We start from the raw sequence: 22924 nt of genomic DNA on the forward strand, positions 1-22924 counted from the left end.
GGAGCATGCAAACATTCAGTCTATAACATACAGTCACACCCTGATTCTTAGCTGCTTTGAAACTCATCAAACTTGGTGCTTGATGCATTTTGATGTGAAAGTGTGATGCCCCATACTTGGTGTTTATTTGGTACATAATGAGCAAACTACAATTTCTCAGTGTCCATGGTCTCATGACTCACTTCCCTTTCTAGCCAAAACAATTTGATACTTTTTTTTGTACTGGTCATGCCCTCCAGAAATAATTAATGACCAGTACCAATGTAACACAGTAGTTTATATGCTTTCAACATATACTGGAGTGCCTTCTGTGGAACTAGTATCACAATCAAATTGTCATTGTCATTCTCAAGGGGAACAACAGGTAACAAGTGTGTGTGTTTGCATGTGCAAATGACAGGTCATCTTGAAATTATATTTGACTAGAAACAGAAGAAAATAGAGATACTATATTTAATAGGAATTGAATTTGTTCATTGCAGCTGGGGCTACCAAGACTCTTTATCCTCTTGTGTCCTCTTATGTATTAAATAAACTCTAAGATAAATCAATTGTACTGCTCCAAAGAGTTGTTGGGTTTTCTATACGATCAGCTCTTCAGTCAACACACTCTTCTGTCAACAGTGTTTTGTCCTTATTTGACATTCATAACCATACTACACATTTAGTGTACTTCATAATTCTTAGTGTTATTTCTACTAAAATTATACTAGATACCACTAGCCCCACATTATTTAAGCTCAAGCACAAACAGTAAAACTGAAGAGCGAGGTCTACAATTTTCAAATCTTATTTTCAATGATTGCAGAACTGCCTCTCCTATAAACTTTTACACCAGCTGTTAAAATCTCTTCAAATTGATTTTGTTGCATCTTATTTTCACTTCTCCTTCACATGACAGGAGAAATGAAAAAGTGTAAAAAGAATGGAAGTTCTGAAAGGGAGGAAGTGGGTCGCAGTTGCGGCCTAGATAATATTGGTCCCTGGAGGCTGTGAATTATTCAGAGATGACCATACCCATACGTACAGCTTGCTGCAGGGAGTTCATACATGTGTGTGTGTGGTTCTAACATTAATTTTTTCTTTAGAAATTAAATTTCCTAAACCCTTTCTCCGAAATGTCAGGCTGGGGCTCTGGAAGGCGATCAGGCCAAAGCTGCAGGGTGATGAAGTTCTTGTGAACGACACGGGACACCAGGAGATGCGCGGTTTGTGATGTCAGCAGAACCTTGCAGATGGAAGCGTTAGTTTCCATCTCTTGACCCGGGGACGCCCCTGCCAGAAAACGCTGACCCTTGGCATCGTCGCCAGAAACTTTCCTAGACCTGGTCTCCTGAGTAGAAGAAGCGGCCCCTCCCTCCCTCCTGGCCCACAAGCCCCAGGTGGGTGTGGGGAGGCCGCCCTGGGCCTGTCCGGGAGCCGGGCGATGGGGATGAAGGCTGGGGAGGCGGCCAGGGCTGGGAGACGGACAGAGGTGGCAGCGGCCGGGGCAGGGCGAGGTGGCAAAGCGGAGCCGGGGCGGCCCAGGAGGCAAAGGGCGGGGTCGCAGCTCCGCCGCGGTTTTACTAGGAGGCGCTCCTGCCTCGGCCACCCGGCAGGACCGGAGCGGCGGCGCCGAGCCTCCAGCGTCCCCAGGTAGCGCGGGCCGGCGGGCGGGGACTGGGACACCAGGGATTGGAGCATCGCTCTGCGCCCGGGCAGGGCGACCTGGCTTCCTGGTGCGGCCGGGTCGGCCGGGGGCAGGGCCCCAGAGCGTGGCCTCGGGGACTCGGGCGACTGCGCCTCCTACCTCGCTGTCCCGCTCCGCAGACGCACAGCCGCGCACTCACTCACCGCAGGCTGGCCGGCCGGGGGATTAGTGGGATCGAGTCTCAGTCCGTCCGGAGATAAGGGTCGGGGCAGGACGTGACGGAGCCGGGCTCTTCGCAGAGCAGCGTCTGCGGCGGCTCACGTCCGGCCCTCACGGCCGGGATGCCCCCCCCCCCCCGCACCCCCTTGGTTTGTCAGCTCTGAAAGCCCGGGGTTGTAAAAAGGTTTGGATCAAGAGTAAGACTCCTTTCCAACACCTTCCGGCATCAGGAGGCGGGGTAGGTTACAGGACTTGTAGAAAGTTTGAAATAGTATTCGAGGGAGCTTAATCTTTTTTTAAATTTATGAATTCGCAAGAAAAAAAAAATGAACTCTTGGTTTGAATTAGGTTTTATTTTTCAATATACTTGCGTGTGTTTTGAGAGAATTAATGCTAACTGGTGGCATCAAGTGAGTCCAGAAGATGTGATGGTGAAATTTAAAACTAAGTTCACTGTGTAGCTTTGTGAAAACTTGCTTCTTTTTATGCCTTCTTGTGCTTGCTACTGGGGTAACCCGTTCTGTGGCATCGCCGTGCAGCTGGTCAGGGGTACCCCTTTGTGCCAGCTGACCTGGGCAGAACCTTGTATTTTCCTGTTTATCCGTGGTGTTTCAGGTGTGAGCCAGCCGTCTTCTTGGGGCTCTCGACTTAGTCTCTGGTGAGAACAGAAAAGTAGGCGCACATCTGGGAGCAAGGAGCCTCCATGTCGATTTTCCCCCACCATTAAAGTTTTCATGAATTGGTAATTTAAAACCCAAAGCATTGTTTACCACCTGTCAGACTCTCTGCAAAGTGTAGGGATTAACTAATAAAAGATTTGTAAAATGCTTCCTGAATCTAAAATTCCATAAATATGCTAAATAGTAATAATCCACCCATTGTTAAATTTATGTAGCTGCTTCTGCCATGCATACAAGATGACTTAGATGCAGGTTTCCTGTCAATTAAACAATGAGTTTGGAACAAAATAATGAGTTCGATTCGCATGCTATGAAACTTTGAAATAAAATTTCTCCCATAAGTCAGCATTGGCAGAGAATCATAAAGTAAGCAGCACTTTGAAAAGCTATATGTGGAATGGCATTTACCTTGTGGTTAGGAGAAAGGAACCCAGCGAACTTCTGAAACTAAGAAGTATTTGACTCTGATTCATGTGTGCCCCAAAACCATAAACATTCCCTAACCTTGGGGGAAGGCTCCAGGGAGGGCCTGCAGGTTTATGGGACAGTCTAATAGCTCTCCGCTTTAATCTACGAAATATGCTGCTTGGTATTTTAAGGCTGAAGTTCAGTCTGTGGTTTTGTTCATAGTCAATGAAGAAAATCTTCCTAGTTACTTGAATAAATTATTCATTCTTCCAATAGCATGAGTTTGGTTTTTAAGCACCCTTAATACTAGCTATTATTTTAATATCCTGAAGTTAATTAGCTTGTTCCCAGTCAGTTGAGCGACATGTTAACATAACATTTTTCTCTTATCATGTTTGTAATAATAAAGCGTGTGATTCTTCTGTTTACTGGTATCCTAGAGTACAGCCTATTTCTTATATGCTAATTTTAAGTATAAATATTGATGTGAGTCATCTTTCCTGTTTTATGGAGAGTACTCTAGATTCTCCACTAGCAGATTAAGCTAGGAGCAAAACTAAGAAGTTGAGGATATTTTTCCTTGATGTTGTCCCACTTTAGTGGCCCTTTCCTCTCATTTCCTCCACTCAGATCTCTCAGATAAGGAGCTGCTGCCTAAGTCCCAGCCCAGTATTCTAGAACTTCCTCTGTGCTGCCACTCCTCCTTTGTTCAAGCAACATGACCTCTGCCGTACTTTGTCTGTCATCTGGACTTTCCAACAGCTTGGCGTAGGTGGAAGTGCACTAGGTGAAAAGCAGGAGCTGACATTTATTGGGCACCATGCCACATTATTTCATTAAATCCCATACAGGAAAAGATCGTCTCTTTTCCAGAAAACTGAGGCTCATAGAAACAGGTGAGCAGTTCCTGAAGCAAGACAGGCCAGCACTTCAGCTGATCTCACACGTGGACTTAGGTGTTGAAGAGTTTCACCATTAATCATGCTGACTTCAGATTTGTGCCTTGCACTTCTGAGCCTTACTTCTCCTTTCCCTACTTTTGGATTCAGTTATTTCGCAGAGATGGAAGGAACCTTTCCAGGATTTTGGTTGCCAAGTACACAAGATATCCCTCCCATAGGACTCTAGAATAAGCTGTCCCCTGAACTGCCCCTTTCTCCAACCTTCTCCCCATCCCCATTCACATTTTCTTACTTCAGATCTAAGCAAATCGTTCCTCCTCTAAGAAGCTTCTCCTGAGCACCCTTCTGTGATTCTCTATCTTGAGCCTTAGTGATCCTTCACACCACTGCTTACAAATAGAGGTTATTTTATTTATATCTCAGTGTACACATGCTTAGTTATTTTCTCTCCAATCAGAGTATAGGCTGTATGAGGCCAGACCTCTTTTTATTTGACTTCATTATTGTATTCCTAGGACCCAGAACAGTGACAGATAACACATAGTTGTTGATCAGTAAGTGAATCTGTGTGGTTATCTCTTATAAAGGATGTGTATGAAGGGCCAATATATTGTCCCTTCCTTTGTAACCTAAATGAAGGATCTTTGATCTTCCACTGTTAGAGAGAGTGAGCCTAAATTACGACTGGAGATCCAAGCAAAGTGATGGAGACAGCAGGCTGTAGTCAAGAACACAGACAAATGGATGTGCTGCACATGGGCTGACTTGCACATTTTACAGCACTGGAAACTGAACCTCAGAATGAGGTATATGCCATTGTTTTATTGATGAGAAAATTAAAGTCCCCCAAAATATAGGCCCCCAAAACAATGAACCTAAGCCCTCTGACTCCCACACCAATGTTTCTTCTACCAGGAGGCCAAAAGTTTTGGGGTTCACAGGGAACTTTGAACTTTGGTGCTCTAGTCCACAAACCCCAAGAACATTAGGTTGTCTGGACCCATTCTGGGTAATGGGGATTAGAGCAGTCTACTAGTCTTTTTTTTTTTTTTTCTGTCCTGTATAAACTTCAGTGATTCATCTACTATTTTAATGATTCTTCAATCAGCCTTTTAGTACCTATCATTAGTTAATCAGCTCTCTTTAAATGCTTGGAGACTCCAAAAGAAAAATGTACAATGCTGAGCATTTAACACTAGTGTGAGAGATTCAAGATACAATTAAAAGATCATTGATATTTTGAACTCCAAAAGATAGGTGTCATATCACTGAGGACTAAAATAATAATTTGACTCCTTTAAATTATAGAAGTCTTTTCTAGAGCATTACATCTGTAAACAAAAGTCATGTGAAAGGCTTTTGTAAAACCCAGATAGCTTGAAGCCATTATGCACAGCTCTGAATGAATAGGTCTAGGACTGTGCCCAGACAACTGTATTTTTAACAAATACTTTTGGTGATGTCTCAATAAAATGGCCTCTGATTTTGAAGTCCAATAATAATTTTGGTGTGTTTTTAATTTTCTAAGATTCTCACTGAGAGGATTTTAAAGAAAAGAAGCCAGGTGCAGTGGTGCACGATTATAATCCCACCTACTTGGGAGGCTGAGACAAGAAGATCCCAAGTTTGAGTTCAGCCTCAGCAATTTAGAGAAACTTGTTTCAAAAAATTTAAAAATGGGCTGAGTATGTAGCTCAAATGTAGAGCATCTTTGGGTTCAATCCCGAACACTGCAAAAAAGAACAAAAAGAGAGTTCAGTGTGCTTGAATTTAGCAAATAGAAGATCAAATTGTTTTACTAGATAAAATGAGCATCAGTTTATACCAAAAACCATATATATAATATATAGGTGTGTGGATGCATGTTTAAACACATATGTGCATATATACATCATGATATAGCTACTTGGTTTGATACTGATATTAATCCTAAAAGGAGAATGTTCTACAATATTCCCATTGAACCACATAAACAAGTCAATAATTAGCAATAAGGGTTTACTGTTAAGTTTTGATGAAATAATGAATTCCCTTGCCCTCCAAAGTTTCAGATCAACTAAAAGATGCCCAGTTAAATTTGAATTTTAAATGTACAAAAAGGCGTGCTTTAGTAAGTACCTCTCACATAATATTTCTTTTGCAACTCTGCTCAAAAAAAATTACTATTTAATGTCATTAGTTTCCAGAATTGGGAGATTGCTGAGTGGATGTTAACTTTGAGAAACTGAGGCGAGTTCTGGACTGCTCCTGAGAAAAGTGCCTGGCGTCACACTCCAACCCACTCTCATACCCTCCCGTAGCTCTCCGGGATCAGCTCAGCTGCAGGGGCAGGCAGCAGAGGCATCTGTTCTGCTTGGTTACTCTGACCTGGAGAATTCTGGAAGATGACTTAGAAAACTGGAATTTGAACTGGGCCTTTAAGAACAGTAGAATTTAGCTACATAGAGGGTGAAGGGACACCTGAAGGTTTGAGAGGAGGCAAGTTCCCTAGCCCTTGAGGGTAGTAGTTAGTGCAGAGTGCTGAAAAATTAGCATGGGCAGGTTAGGAAAAGAAAAACCTCTTGATGATTGACAGCCTTGAAGTCTGAAGGATTTCAGCTGTGGTGTTGGGAAATCACGTGTTATTAATGTGCCCATTAGGGAGCAGAGCATGGCCAAAGGAAAGGAAGTGGTGTGGAGAATTGTAGGGAGCTTCAGAGTCTCTGTTTCTGGCATCCGCTCCTCCTTTTGTGGGCTGGAAGGACTTTGATATGCCGGCAACTTCTATGGCTCACTGTCTCCTGAGCTGTGAACCAGAAATAAGAGAAGTTACTAAAAGAGTTGTTGTGGGGATGAAATGAAATTGTACAGTATGCGGCACAGCATGTGGTCCTGTGTGAACATTCAGTTAATGGTACTGTGTTATGCTGCTGCTGCCCTTCTGACCATTCAAGGGGAACTGCCTCCAGACAGTCTGCATAAACAGTTTTGCAGAAATAAAAAAGAGAAATGATTGTTGATTTCTAAATTTGGGTATAGCTTTAAAATCTCCTTTTCCAACCTGAAATTTCATCATCAAAAAACAAGGAGAAGAAAAAAACAGTGAGGGCAGAAACAAGTTAGCAAAATAATGTTTGTACTTTTAACTGACAAGTTTAAAATGACTAGATTCAACACATCATGCTTTCTCCTAAGAGGGGTAGTATGAATAATCCAAATAATTTACTCAGATCCAAAGTCAAAAGAACTTTTGAAAAAAAATATCTGTGTCACTCTTATATCTGCCATCTCATTTGTTTTATTTTAACTAATATTTTAACTAACTGGCAAAAGATTATAGCAAGGGGAGATGGGGTTACTAGAGATAACACATAAAGCAATCAGGCTTCTGCAGTTGTAGCAATAGGGCTAACGGTGTTGGAGATGGTATCTTGAAGGAGTCACACTGCTTAAATTCTAATTCCTGGTGGTTCCTCCAACAAGCTTTCTGACTCAGGCCAGTCATTCTACTTCTCTAAACCTGTTTCTCCTTGTCAATAAAATAGAACAAATAATAGTCTCTACCTCAAAGGCTAGGTACATGGAGCTTTCAGCTAGGCACCTGGTAAGCACTCCACAGAATTCTGTGACTTTAGTTAGCATCATAGTCATCTCATTGGTGTGTTCTTTTCTTAATATACTCATACAAATTTTAGTTTTTTGAAAGCATCTAATAATTTGGGAGCTGTTTATACTCTTTAATCACACCTTAATTTTCTGATTTACATACCGAGGGCTGTTTAGAGCATTTTCCAAGCCATATGGTGCACTATTCCTATTTCAAAGAATTTTTTTAGGTCCAATTTTCATTATGTATTCCTTTGTCCTACTCATCCATCGTTGATTTTTAACAGGTTGGATAATGCCTTTCTCAAACTGCACATTAAAATATCTGGACCCTAATATTTACTTGGTTTATAAACCTATGGTGCAGAACGATACAGGATTGGTTTAAGGTGTGTTATGGGTTTCCTATATGTAAGTTATGGTTCTATTTGGTCTGTGCTAAGCAACTTAAGAGCATCTCTGAAAGTGACTTAAAATTATAGACTCAGATATTCATTGAATAATTTAATGTCTAACAAAATGTGTTGCATTTTTGTTTTCTGGGCATATCGTGCTCTCATATTAGGAAGTCTAACTTTTTAAAAAAAGAACAGAAAAACATGTAGATACTTTAAGATTGAAGTATTGAAAATGTGAATTTGGAAATCCACCCACTATTCATGTCTTCTGGAAGAGCTGTAGACTCCCTTAAACCTGTATCTCCCTCGGGGTCTTTGAATTCATTATTCCATTTCTCTGGAATGTTCTTTCCTCAGATCTCTCATAGCCTAGGTAAGAGGTTACCTCCTCAGAGAGATTTTCCCTGACTACCTAAACAACTTTCTGCTACATAACTTTGTTTTATTATACAATATTTTCATCTAGTTGTTTCACGTTTATTTTTTGTAGTCTGCCCCCATCCCCACTGGACTAGAAGCACTAGGAGGGCAAAAGTCAAGCCTATGTTTCCAGTTGTTTTCCCAGCCTCTACTATAGTGACAGGAACTTAGTAGGTCTTCAACAGATTTTTTTCAATTACTTAAGTAAATAAAAACCAAGATTTGGTGGCCTTTGAGAGTTGATCTACTACAAAGCAGTAATTTTTAATCTTTTGGGGTTATATTCACCTTTCAGAATTAGATTAAAATCCCAGAACATTTTCTTAATAAAAATTTCTATGCAGAATATTTTTCTTTTAATTTTTACTTGTATTAGTACGTTTGTAGTACATAATGATTACATTCATAATAGAGAGTTGATACCTGTACATAACACATCTTAATTCATTTTACTATCCCTTCCTTCTCCCTCTATTCCTTAGTCCCTTTCCCATTTGCAAAAGATCTCCCTGTTTCTTATTATGTACCTTTAATTTTGCTGTTTCATTTATTTATACTTTGGATTTTTCATATAAGAGAAATCATGTGATATTTAAGCTTGTGTGTCTGATTTATTTCATTTAGCTCAATGCACAAGTTTTGGCATATAACTTGAAAGAGTCTATGGAGCTCAGGCTAAGAATCTAAGCTCTAAAACCCTATGTGTAAATACTATGAAAGTCTAATTGGTCTACTGAATGATATATCACAAAAAGTTAATTACTATAAATACCAGTATATTAATATTTATATACTTAAGGTAATCAATTATGTGCTGGCTTTGAAAAAATTTGCAACCCTCCACAGGAAAAAAGGAGTATCTATAAATGTTTATATTTTATTTAAGCTATGGGAAGGATTTAAGACTTATACAGAAAGGCTAATAAAAATACATACTATACAGCAATATAAAATATATCCCAAATAGGTAAGAAAAAATGAGTCCAAGGAAAAAATAAAGCTAAGAGAGAAAATAAGGCCAGGAGAGAGACTCGTACTCAAAATTTATGCCATGAAATTCAACACTCTTGCTAGGAGATAGTAACAAATTTTATTCTCAGTTTTTTAGCAGCCAATGCAAAGAAGGAAAAAAATCAGTTATGCCTTGCAGAGGGTCATATTTTATATATACTTATACATGAATATATGTATATGTAGTTTAATAGAAAACTGCTTCTTAAAAGAAGGAAGACTGAGTATAATAATAAGGAATAGAGAGATTATATTTTCAACGTTTTGTTTTTGGCATGTGCCTTTGTGCATAAGCCAGAAATAACCCAGTAAAAACTGCTCAAATACAACTAGGACTTTGGCTGTTTATAATTAAGACTCTATAGCTTACTATCATCGTTGTCAGCAGTACATCTTTGGAGTGAGGCTTAATTAAGCCAGTGGAGCCAGGAATGAGGGTGCTCCAAAGACAATGAGGCACCTGCATCCTCTTTTAGATCCTCTTTTTACCTCACCAAGAAGAGACAATTCCATTCCATCAGCCCATCCTTTCTGTTGTTACTCAATATTTAATAAAACCCCTAGAGCTTTCATTCTTCCTTGACAAGAGCATGCCTAGGACATTGACTCTTGCAGGTTATTCCTGCTAACCTTAGTTTTCCTTAGATAGGCATTCATCCAGGACTGCTACGCCTTCTCTCTTTGAGAGAGAAAATACAATAACTAGCTTCTCGGAACATTATGTGGATTTGTGGCATTCTCTAAGGGGCTATAAATGGATCACATTGACAGCTTTATTTGTCATTCTTAAACGGACTGTGTTTCTCTTTGTGTTAAATCGAAATCAGATGGCATTTCTTATTTCAATTTGGAATGTTTTTACTCTCATAATTGCAAAAGTGCATTCATAACTGATACTATTCTAATTTACAAAATCCGTGTTGGAGAGTTGTGGGGGTCTGTATCTGGATTGTAACTGAGGGAAAACAATTTGTGCAGCATTTTAGTTTCGCCTGTTTATTGAGATTCTGATACAGTTGCTAGAATTCTGTCACCATATGGAATAGAGACAATTATATTGCATTTGATGACATGGATTTTAGAAGCTAGGATTTAAAAAGGAGTCCCTAGCAGAATATTCACAATCCAGAGATTTAAACATGTTTGAAATCTCTCTTCTGTCTCCCTAATACATTTTTGGTCCCAGTCCTCCCTCCTTCCACTTTGCAATGGCTCTTGATCGGTATATGCAGTAGCAAGAATGGTGGGAATAAAGTTGGGAAATTTTACCTTCTTGTCTTAGCATATATCTTACATAATAAAACCAATTAGTTCTTCCCAGGAGAAAAACTTTTTATTTAAAAAAATCCCTATCATCCCTACCCACCTACTATGAATATGAATGAGAAAAGAAGCTCTTCTATTTTAATTTCTTAAATCCAAAGTTCTTGATGGTCTCCTGGCTTATGTCAACATTGTCTTTATCTTTAGGATTTTTAAACTAGATTCAGTAAAATGTTATATCTGTGTTTGTTTTCATATTAATTCCAGACATCATATTTTCAATAACATCATCTTTGTTGATTACCTACTGTGTGCCAGAGACTGCTAGGATGCAATTAATTGCACTAGTTATTCCCTGCCTTCACTTGACCAGTGGTCTAGTGGGGAAGATGGATCAGACAATAGAAGAATGGCACAAATAGATATAAAATTGAAACCATTCTAAGTGCTGCACAGGAGACACATTCTAGAAAAGGCAATCTAAATGATGTATAGGAGTCCACTAGATCTGTACAGGCAGAAGGCATGTTGCATGGAAAAGCCTTACAGCAAGAGAGACCATGGGCAACATGGCAGGTGAAGGAAGGGCATGGTGTCTGGAGGGGAGAGGCGGGTGCATTGCTTGGGTCTGGAGATGTAATCTGAGGACGTCACCATGAAAGTCTTTTTAGCTATATCAAGGAATATGCCATTATCCTAGGATCAGTGAGAAGTTGGGTTTTTATGTTTTGGGTTTTGTTTTATGAAGAGACTAGTTAGTCATACTAGTTTTATATTTCAAAACAATAGTTCTGGCTACAAGGTGCAGTATGGGTTAGCAAGGGACAAAGGCTATATAGACCAGTTGAACATTTTCAGTAGAGAGGTAATGATAACCAGGGCCAGAGGAGGAAGGATGAGGAATATGTGATTTCTAAAAAGTGAGTGCATCCAAGAGACCTGTAAGAGGTAGAATAGACAGGCCATCTTCTGTGATATTTATATAGAGACCATGGGAAATGACAAGAAACACTAGAAGTGAAACCATTTGCAAAGACAGATGCTAAGTTTGGAACTGGACATGTTGAGCTTGAGCTGTCTTCGGACTTCACATGAAAGAAAAAGTACACATTGGATTATGGGTGTGGAGCTTTTCAAAGATGACTGGGTTTGGATATAAACTTGTGACTTCACAGTCATAGGTCTGGAGATGGATATGATCACTTAGAGAAAAATGATAAAAGTGAATGGTAAAAAAAAAAGAACTCTTGAACCAAAATCTTCAGAAAAACACACTCATAATGGTTCAGCAGTAAAGGATGAGCCTATAAAGGATAAGAGAATAAACAAACAGAAGGAAATCCACATTACTTGATCATGGTGAGGCAAGGGAAGGTAGGAGTCATCATCTCAGTTAAATGAAGATGACAGAAATTTGGAGGGTTTTTTGAGCAATAATGGAGAATATTAATCAGGAGATAATTGTTTTTGAAATAAAATAGAGAAATTGCTAAGTGATTTGTACCAGAAACACAGTTTTAATTGGTTCTATTTTAGAATATTTTACATATTGATATGTTGTATATCCTTAAAAAATACTTGGGAAGCAGGCAAATTAGAAAGAAACATCATATTGACATGTTAGTGGTCACTAGACAGGGAGTGGCATTAGGGAAGGGTTTAAGCATGGGATGAGATAAGGTTCTGGGTCTGCTTTGGAGATAAATTTTGAACCTGTAAACCAAGAATGCTGTGAGTACAGCCCCACCTGTGTCCCCAATTACCAGCACTACAGGGGCCACGGTAAATAATCCAAATGTTCACAAAGCACTATTGACTTAGCTCTTTCACTGGCTGGCACTGCTATGTGAGCAAGGAAAACCAAGAGCTGTTCTGTCACAGAACACATGCTCAGTAACTTCTGTGAGGTGAGCTATAGCCTCAGTTGCTCCTTATGTAACAACAAAGTTTGAAATCCACCCAATGAAGAGACAGAGTGGAAGTTGCTGTCTCAGCACAAAGAACAAGGTGATTACACCAATTTTAGATGGAAGCAGTATGGGCTGCAAATGGGAGGCAAGAGAAGAAAGATAAGCATTGGTAATTATTTGCCTTAGTTTGTCCATGAATGAGAAGTGAGCAATAGCAGGGGGAGCAACTGGAATGATACTCAACAGATGTTCTGCTATCTTACATGTGCCAGGAATTAGGATGGGTGCCAGGGAGAGATTTTCTAGCTCTCATGGAAGATCTCCATAAGATATACTTATGCCGTAAGAAGTATTTATATGGCAATCTCAAATGCATTTTGTGACCTTACTCATTAAAACAAATGCAACAGGGCTGGGGATTTAGCTCAGTGGTTCCGCTGCCTGCCTCGAAAGCGGAAGGACCCGAGTTTGATCCCTGGTACCAAAAACAAACAAACAAATTCAACATTTTCCCTCAGGTGTAAACATTTACTTAATTTTTATAAAATCATCAAATTTTTGTTCAAAAGAGAAAAAGAAAGTCTACTTGTACTTGTTTGTTTTAATTTTTCTCATCCTTTTTCCTTTCATTCTATATGTCTTCCAAATTTGGATGCCCCTACTGTTGTTACTTATGATTCAGAAACTATTTTCTAAAACAGTCTCATTAGCCCTATGTTGAGAGACTCTCATGGTACTATTGACTTTTAAAAATCATCTAGTCACCTATTATTTACGGATCACACACAATAGTTAAACATTGACTATTACCCTATGGAAGTTAGAAATGAGAATCTTCATGGTTTCTCTAAACATACTACAAACTTTCTGAGGACAGGGCACTACTGGTTGTACAGCAATCCAGAATAAAGCAAGGTACCATCAATGTGATTTTGGTAGAAAGGGCATACTAAAAGAACCATTTATAGAGGAGGATGTAATGAATCCTTACTCAGGGCTTCAGGATGTTCCCATGAAGTACTATTTAAACAAGAAGTTAAAAGACAAGCATTTCAGACAGCAGAAATCTACACAGAGATATCTAAGAGGCAGCAAACAACATTTTGGGGAAAGGAGGGGCAGTCCAGGGAGATGGCTTAGTTCTGTGGAAAGGTTATGGGTAAAGGTAAATGTACTGATCTCAGATCCTGGAAAGCTTTGGACTTAATCCATTGGAGAGCTGCTTGAATTTTCAAACAAAAGGAGAAGTGTGAGGTTTAGGATGAAAACTGGCATTGCCCAGAAAGCTGAGAAATGATGGCTATTGGAAGGAGGAATTACATTATCTAGAGACCTTTGCCTGTTGGGAGATAGTGGGTGGTGGGTGGTGGTGGGTTTCTGATATTGACCTTAGACATGTACGTGAAAAATACACCTTCCTGTTGAAGTTGAAGTTGTACCACAATCAGCTGGGTGGAGTGTGGTGGGGAAGTGCCATGATAGGAAGGAAGAGTGAAAATGACCACCAGGCCTTTCAGCCAGGAAGAATGACAATGCCATTGATTTAAGGTATGGAAAGAAAAGCAAATTCATGAAAGGATGAGAATGAGGATCTAGTCAAGAAACAGCTCACATTTAAGAAAGGCAGAAGATAGAAACCGAAAGAGGAATATTCCAGGGGGCAGGGAGTCTTAGGAGACATGAAGTGCGGTTTCATGGAAACTGAGAAAAATATGTGAATTTCAAAGAAGAAGCCTTATGCTGTGATTGCTTCACTGATATAATCACTTGTATCTTTTCCCTTTCTTTTCCTTTCCCCTTTGAAATGGCCCCAAGACATAGGCTGTGCAACTGACAGTTCTGTGTTACACCTAGGTCCATGCTGCCTCTACCTCTCAATTAATGAGCAGCACTGAATTAGAGTCACCAGAAATCAATGACTTCCTTCAAAAACCCTTCTCAATATTGAGAAAATTACTTAAGAAGTTCCTGGTGTGTCTGTTAGGCAGAGTCAGAAAGGGAGGAGGTCTGGATGATTTGCTAATTGAGTGTTATTGGGCTTATATTTAGGATTTTCCTGATCTAAGCTTCAGGTTTGTCTCTAGGAATAATACAGTTTTTTTTATAGAAGTAATAGCTACCTCCCCACAGAAGTACTATTTTGATTTTCAATTCTTTATACTAGTCAGTCTTATTCATAAAATAGTCCATTTCATCTCACTATCCCTATATTATGTCTTACATGAAAAATTTCTCTATAAATTTCATATCTGGGGAATAAAATTTTTGTTTCTTTGAGGAAGTAATGAGAAGTGATGTGTTTTCTCCTAAGACTAGAAGTTATAAAAGAAATTACACCTTCCCTTCACCTAAAATACCAAAAAATTCAAATACAAATTACAATTTCAATCAACTATGTTACTCGATATAGGTACTGTGTGTGTGTGTGTGTGTGTGTGTGTGTGTGTGTGTGTGTGTGTCCTCTCCTGTTCTCAATGCTTTTTTCTTATTTTTTGTTAATATTTTATTAATTTTGTTTTGGAAGTTCCTCAAATTCTTAAGGTAAAGAATCAGGGTATAAACAAATTAAATACTGTTAAAAGAAAAACTAAGACCAATTAAATTTGATGAAGTTTACTTAAGCAAGAAAAAAGTTTGTAGAACCCGGCAACATTCCAGTCAAAAAGTGGTTCAAAATGTTCCACTTTACCACATGGGCAAGTTATATTTATAGCTAGAGAATAGAAAGTGACGAACAAAAACAACCTGATTGGCTATAGTTGGCATTTGTCTTTCATGCTCACATTTTGTAGGCTTTAGCCTCGCCCCCCTGGAGATTCAGCTTCCAGGATTGGTTAACACTCATTTGGTTAACACTCATTTGGTTACAGCGTATACTCTGAGCTTAAGATACAGTCCATTTACACATCACTATGTACAGGGGCTACTTTGGACCAAACTTAATGTCAAAGTACAGAGGCTACTTTAGGCCAAATTTATTTTAGTTCAATAATACTTTTACTATTAGTTGAATATCTTTCCACACATCATCTCATTTGATCATCAAAATAGTTCCATTAGGGGCCGAGGATTTAGCTCAGTGGTTCCACCGCCTGCCTCGCAAGCTAAGGACCCGAGTTCAATCCCCGGTACTAAAAAAAAACAAAATAGTTCCATTGAATAGCTAATATTATTATTATTTCCACCTGAAAGGCAAGGAAACTGAGCCTCAGTGATGTCAAACACTTAGAGAAATATTAAGTTCACTTAGACAAATACCGTAAGATTCAATTCTAGGTAGATATTCTGTCTCCAAAGGTGGTGGTCATTTCAGCTTTATTCTTAGGGCCAGCTGGGAGATTTGTAGATGGCATGTGGCTGGCTGGGATAGATCTTGTTCTGAGGAGAAATAACCCTGACATAAAGTAATATTGTTTGAGTAGTTTTCTTCTTGATGATGAACTCTTCCATGCTTGTATTTCTTTTCTAGGTTTTCCAACAGTGAAGCAGCACGTGGAAAAGAGCTCTCCATCAAGCATTCTTGATTGAGTTATGAAAATGGAATTGAAGTTTATTTTCCTCTTTGGTGTTGTAAGTAACTACTAGTTTGAGTAACAGAATTGGCTTTTTTTTTTTAATATAGTTTTCTTATGGCATTTAACAAAGAAATAGGAATCTTTCTTGTGCAAAGTTGTCATGACTTAAAAATGATATCTAGATTTGTCTTCAGAATCTGTTACTTTAAAAAAGAATATTCCACTTTTAATTCAATTGTAGATTTTATAAATTCTAGTTGAATATATTTTATCTGGTTTAGAATTTGAGTCATTTTGACCAACATACAAGTTTTGGTCATTAAAATAACATAACTCTTGGGCTGGGGATTTAGCTCAGTGGTTTCACCACCTGCTGCGCAAGCACAAGGACCCGAGTTCAATGCCCGGTACCAAAAAATAAAAAATAAAAAAAATTTTTTTTAAAATAACATAACTCTTCTACACATTTTGTACACACTTCAAATTCTGTAGTCAGTAGCATTTTGTGCAAAAAATTGACATGTGGACTCGGAAGAGTCATGGTCACATACAGGGAAGATTTAGAAATGGCCAGATTGCGACAGTGTGGCCCTCCTCTTCTTCCCAGATGCCTTGCTTGGAGCATCCACTCCTTTTGGCCTTGGCACTGACTGTCTTTAATTGGAAAAACTTATTATTACTCTGAAGATTATTAGAACTAAAAACATCCCAAGTTAGTGAAACCAGCCTTTGAACAAAAGCCCCCATTATTGAGGGGTTTTTCCCCAGAATATTGCACTTAAATGACTTAAAATTATTTGATATGGAGTTTCTTTTGTCTATCTATAAACTCATTTGTTATTTTTACTCCTTATTATGTTTGGTTTTCTTTATAGGTTTATATGTTCTAATGCATATTTAAAGAAAAATGTTTTGTGGATAACTGTTAATATTGTAAAATTTCATTTATTCCAATGAATTAGGGAAGTGAACATATCTGAATTTGTGGGAAGGCTAAATTATAGATAACTTTTAAACAAATGTGGCTTTTATTACCTTTAACTACATAGAATAACTTCAACAAAACATTACAAAGTAGAAGTCCTTAAGGAGACCTTTTATAATAAATCATATGAACATTTTGTTATTAGCATATAGATTGGTTGTATGTAAGAGCTTGTAAAGTGCCTGAGGTTCCTTGGAAATTGTTTATTCTGTGTCTAAAAAGTGTACATAAGCCTGGAAATAAATTTTTAAAACATCATATATTATCTACCTACAAATAAACTATTTGCAAAGCAAAAGTAAACAGCACCCTAGCATATAAACTATCAAGAGATTTTAAATTTATTGAAGCCCCAAATTGATGCATTATTACCATATATGCATAAATAACTTGAAGAATAAAATTTGCTGATCCTTTTCTCATATGGGTATTTGTGCTAATGAATCAGGATCCTATTTACACTATTAGTCCCCAAGGTAATTGCTTATTTGAAGAAGTTCTGTCTTATGGGTTTTCAGTTAATTAAATCCATTTACATTTTATGCACACATTTCCAATTCTCAAGTCTTATTTTTCATAAGCCAGATTCAAATATGTTCATGTAATAATACCTCTCATTAAGGCATTAGTCTTTCATTTTTAAAGAAACTTTCAGAATAGCTATATGTATTAAATACTTTTTAATGAAATCCTGTCAGTGTTTTAGAAAAGTCAAGCAATTAAATGTTATTTTTTAGTTTACGTTTTCTATTTGTAATGGTGATTACTGTGCCGAACATACCTCCAATTCTAATGTTTCAGTTAACAACATATTCAATGATTTTTTTTTCTGCTTTGAATCTGCATGTCAGTTTGTAACTTCTAATAAGCCTTTAGAATTACAAGCAACCTTTTCAAGGTACGTACATTTTTCTGATTGATCTTGCCTACCCAATTGGGAGATTACAAAATTATGAAGCAAAATTTTTCTAATACCAATACTAAGGAACAGCATACAGTAATTCACAAGTAAGAGTTGTCCTGAAGAGTATAGTTTGCAGAGGATTTTCAAATATTTGATAACTTGGGAATTAAAGTGTATGTGACAAAAATTGTAAATAGCTTCACTGGATCCAAACTATTGGAATCTTTCAGTCTACCCTAGCTTGGAAGCTTAAAAAAAGATACTGAAGGTAGGAGGTTAAAAGAAGTAGAGACACAGGAGGAAGACACGGTAGCTCCACAGGATCTGTGCTGTGGGGTAGGGTTGAACACTGGGGAAGGCACCTAGGGGCACAATTTCAGAAAGCAGATTTGAAATGATGCCTAACTAAACTATATCTAGGTGCTTTTTAGATTTTTATCTGATTTAAAGTCAACGTAAGTATACTGTATCTAAGTGTATCGCTCTTTGTAAGAAAGACATAAAAAAGCAGACTCTAAATACATTTAGGTTCAAATTCCAGCCTAAGGCTATATCTGACTTTAAAAAGTATAGAGTATTCAAGTGGAAAAAAAGAAGAAAGAAGAAAAAAATGATATCCTAGAATCATAAAAAGTATGGTGATCACTTTGTTCTTTTTAGCAGTATTGGACAATAACCTATTTTATCATCTTAACATAGTATTATACTATAGGCATAGAAATAAAAACAATTTGATGCCCTGAAAAACTTCTACATCTTAAAAGAAAATGAACAAATTTCATTCAATTAAATTTTATTGATTCATTTAAGCAATGATGTATGTAAAGAGTAATACCAATAGTCTCCTAAGAAGATATAATTTTCTTGTTGCTGGAATCGCCCTAAGGAAGCATTTCTTCTCATTTAGAGAAAGTAGGGATAAAGCACTTGTATTACCATTTGTATAAATTTTTAATACTGAATAAAATATCAGTGTTTAGCTTAATATTGATTCTCAGTGTAATATTCCTCCATAATGGCATGCTAATTGGTTAGAATTAAATCAGACAGATTCAAGAACCCTGAGAATAGACCATCTAACACTTGTAATTTTTTTTCATTAGTTTCCAGAATTCCAATTAAAATGAAATTAATCTGTTGAATAAAAGACCATAGTACAATAAAAGTTCTGTGTATATATGTCACGTGCATGCCCTCCCTCCCACTGTTCCATCTTCATGGGAGGATAGAAGAGTGAAAGGGATGAGGAGTGGGTGGGGGAAAGCACATGAAATTCACATATGAATTTCATCCACAGTCTAGGAGTCTTCTGGAGTAAAGTCTACATGCATTGAGGCTGCACCTCGTCATCTGGGAGACCTTAGGCCTCTTACTTAAACTGAAAGCCACAGTTTCTTCAACAGTATTATTAGTCTAATAATACCATCCTCCTAAGTTATAGAGGAAGTAAAACAGAAGGTCTCAAAGGGAGGGTGATAGGTGAGTTTGCACCCTAGAGCGATGCTTGGTAATGACTAGAGCTGGCTTTGGTCCCTTCACAATTAAGGAAGGTTGACGCACACTGATACCTAGTGAGTAGAGGCCAGGGATGCTGCTTAACCTCCTCACACATACAGGACAAGGCTCTTTGACGGTCATCAGTCCCTAAGGTGAAAGTAGCAAGGTTGAAAAACCTTGAATAATGTGTGTAACAAACACAGGACCCGATAGATAGTAAACTCTCGTAAACATATTAGTGTAAGATTATTATTGTTGTTGTTGTTGTTTTTATATACTTGAGAAGGAACACCAAATCACCTTCATGACATTAGTACTGAACCTTCTAAGCAATTCAGCAAGCCCTCCCAAGATAGTCAGACCCATCAGCCAAGTCATCTGCTTGGGGTGCCAATCTTCTAGGTGACTTTAGGAAGAGACTGACCCATTTAATACTTAACTAGAGTAGCAGACCCGAAGATAGTATGGTACCAAGGTTCATAAGCCATCACTTAATTTGTGTCTTCTTGGAAAATAGGAGAAAACAAATGAAAAGTAGCTCACCTTACCAGGTGACTGCAACTTTTTAACTTCTGCTGTTTATAATACAACAGGAATCTCCTGATGAGCATGTTTCTGTTTTATAAAATAAACTGATTTCTGGACAAAAGGCTAGGAAATATGATCCTCTGGTTAATACAAGATCCTAATTAACTAGTTGTATGATACGTGAATACTATCAATTTCAAAACAAGTTAAAACAAAATAGTTTTGACTTAATGTTAAACTATCTTAAAGACAAACAAATTTTTGCTTAATGGAAGAATTTGGGCTGAAAAGATCTGAGTTTGCATTTCAGCTTGCTAACCTTCAGGCTCTGTGACCTTGAATAATTTACCTAACTTTTCTGAGCTACATTGTTTCATCTGTTTAATGGACATAAAATTACCTCACGGCTGTTGGGAGAATTAAGTGTGACTTAAAGCATGGCATGTGTTAGCAATGAATACATGGTAGCAGTTATTCTCATCGTCATTACTGCTCTGACTCAAAAGTAATTCTTCTGAGGACCTTGCATTGCCTCGGGGCTGTTATCATGGCCTGTATTCTCACTGAAAAACAGAACTGTGACCCTTAGGTCCTTCTTATTAACAAATGAAGCTCAAATTACACCCGTTACCTCAATAAACAAAACTCTTAGACGCTCTTCAATAAAACTGACTTAAGGAGAAGAAAGAAAACTTACATATTGAATGTAGAATTTCCCAGTGAGGATTTTCCTACAGAAAAGGTGGATTTCCAAAATTAAAGAATAAATGATGTACGCATCTTTCTGACATTTTAATATAGTTGATAATCCCCATTTTAATTAGCTGCCTATTTATAATTCAATAGAGATTTCCCTAGGTGAGCGAAGTAACCTACTTCTGAGAGGGAAGTGGCGGGAGTGGGCACTCCTCCTGTGAATTTGGACTCTTCCTCAGCTCTGATTTATGCCAAACTTAAATAGCTCAGGAGAGCTGAGAGAAAACAAGTTTTCTCCATGTCCATGTCCCAAGGAGCAAACGACTGAAAGGCACCTGAAAGGACCACCTCACCATCATAGTAAGCACTTGTTTAATTCTACAACCCATACTATGTTGAGAAGAGAAATTTTTCACCTACTCCTTAGTAATAGATGCTTCCAGTTCCTAAATCTTAATAGTTTTCTTTAAATCATATGTCCATGATCTTAGTTTAAAATGTACTTAAATTTACGATTTGGTGTCAGGGAAATAATTGATTTTTTTACTGAATTCAATCTTCCAATCATTTTTTCTTTTGCATAGTGACAACTGCAATGTGTTTACATTTGATTTTGAACTCTTCTGTGTCATGAATTGCCAAATTATATTCATTAAACTTCTGCAGAGGAGAGCTGACTTTTTAATTTATTTGCTTCCACCTTTGTTTCTAGGTCAATTTTCAATAAAATATAATTTTTTTATATTTTTTGCTCTTTGACTCAGATTGTTTTGCTCTTTCACTCAAAACTCTCAGTGGCTCCCTGTTTTATGCAGTCAACCAACCATAACATCTCGGACCTCGTTTCCTTCTGACACCTTCCTGCCCCATTCCATTCCACCCTAGTCACTCCAAATTCTTTAGGGTGCTGCCTACCTCTGGGCCTTTGCACATGCCTTTTCCTGTCTAGGACACTGTTCCCCAGAAATCCACATGTAACTTGCTCTCTCACTGTCTTCTAATCTTTGTTCAAATGTCAATTTCTAGCTGGACATTGTGACACATCCCTGCAATTCTAGCATTCCTTAGGCTGAGGCAGGAGTATCAAAAGTTCAAGACAGCTTGGGCTACATAAAGAGATCTTGTCTTTTAAAAAAATCACTTTCTATGCTCAATGGTTAATCCTTCACTGATCATTTTTCTAAAAATACTGCCCATTCCCACACTTCCTTTCTTTCCTGATTTATTTCTTTTCATGATACTTGTTGCCTTCTGAGATAAATGACACAATTTACTCATATTTGGTTTGTCTCACTCTCTCAGCATATAAGCTACATGAGGACAGCAGTTTTTCTTGGTTTCAACTGGTATATCTCAAGCACCTGCTCCAGTGCATATTACTCACTTGATAGACATTGGTTAAATTGAATCAAGGAAGAATTGCACTCTACTGACTTTATTTCTTTTCCCTGGAAGCCTTAATTTGCCTTCTGTCAGATGTGCATTCTGCTGTTTTACCTTTATTACAGTTCTGTTAGGGAAAACTTTGACCTATTCCTCTCCCAGTAGGAGTTAGTAGAAGGAGGAGGAGTCCTTACAGTGCTTCCTTTTCACTGCTGATAAGTTTCAACTGTAATAAGTTTGCATTTTAGCCACGTTCCCTTCCCTACTCCGTTTCCCATTACACAAGGGTATTATTGTCACCAAAATGGTGAATTGACTGGGACAAATTAGATTCCGGATGAGAACATTCCTGGGTGAATCATGCAAAAGAGGTGGACAAAGGTAGAAATGTCAAGCTCCATAGTTAAATGAAAGAGAATGTGAGGAATAGTTTTCTTTGAACCTAAGTATATTTTTCCTAGCACACATGTTTCTAGTGTAAATATTAGACCTTTAAGCCTGATTCAAGAAATATCTATGACAAGAAAGTCATAAACATAGTTCATGACCAAAGATTAGTCACTGTTTATTATCACTGGTGACACATGATACATAGGGGACATTTGGCAATATTTCAGACATCTCCAGCCAGCCATTTGTCATTTCTTAGTGGAAGAAGAGGAGGCATTTCTATATTAATGGCCTCTGTAAAAGGAAGTGAGTGGAGAAATGTCTGATGTGTTTTATCATTGATAGTCAAAGGGACACTGACAGTGTCAAAATGTGCTGAGTGGATTACAGGTCTTATACAAATAGGTCTTCTAAATAATGAGTCTCCATTTAAAAATAAGAAGAAGTAGAAGATAAAGGAAGGAACTATGTTATGTATTGCTTAGTTCTCCCTTATGCCCTTGAGTGGTGTTCCTGGATGGATGCAGGAAAAAAAAAGAAAGAAAAAGAAGAAGTTTGATTTATCTCTAAAACCAGTAACATTTTGAGCAGCACAGTGGC

At 37.9% G+C, this 22924-nt stretch overlaps 1 protein-coding gene and 1 long non-coding RNA gene across 4 annotated transcripts in view; one reads left to right on the forward strand and one right to left on the reverse strand.

The window, feature by feature from the left end:
• Window positions 1-1506: 1506 nt before the first annotated feature.
• The window catches only part of Rhobtb1 (Rho related BTB domain containing 1), a 131492-nt gene continuing 110074 nt past the window's right edge, over window positions 1507-22924 (forward strand). For 2 of the 3 annotated variants that reach the window (XM_004858267.4, XM_087185511.1), the window contains exons 1-2: window positions 1507-1635; window positions 15896-15996. The gene's annotated coding sequence lies outside the window, so the exon portion shown is untranslated. Of the gene's footprint in view, window positions 1636-2024; window positions 2088-15895; window positions 15997-22924 lie in introns of those variants that run through there. The other variant, XM_087185512.1, reaches the window with a different exon arrangement.
• Window positions 5823-22924, reverse strand: part of LOC147825609 (uncharacterized) — a 45333-nt gene continuing 28231 nt past the window's right edge. The window contains exon 2 of the long non-coding RNA XR_015440537.1: window positions 5823-6624. This is a non-coding gene — a long non-coding RNA (uncharacterized LOC147825609). The remainder of the gene's footprint in view (window positions 6625-22924) is intronic.

Source organism: Heterocephalus glaber, unplaced genomic scaffold (assembly GCF_053883595.1).
Source record: "Heterocephalus glaber isolate CG9 unplaced genomic scaffold, H.glaber_assembly_v1.0 deba00001497, whole genome shotgun sequence".
Lineage (NCBI taxonomy): Eukaryota > Metazoa > Chordata > Mammalia > Rodentia > Bathyergidae > Heterocephalus > Heterocephalus glaber.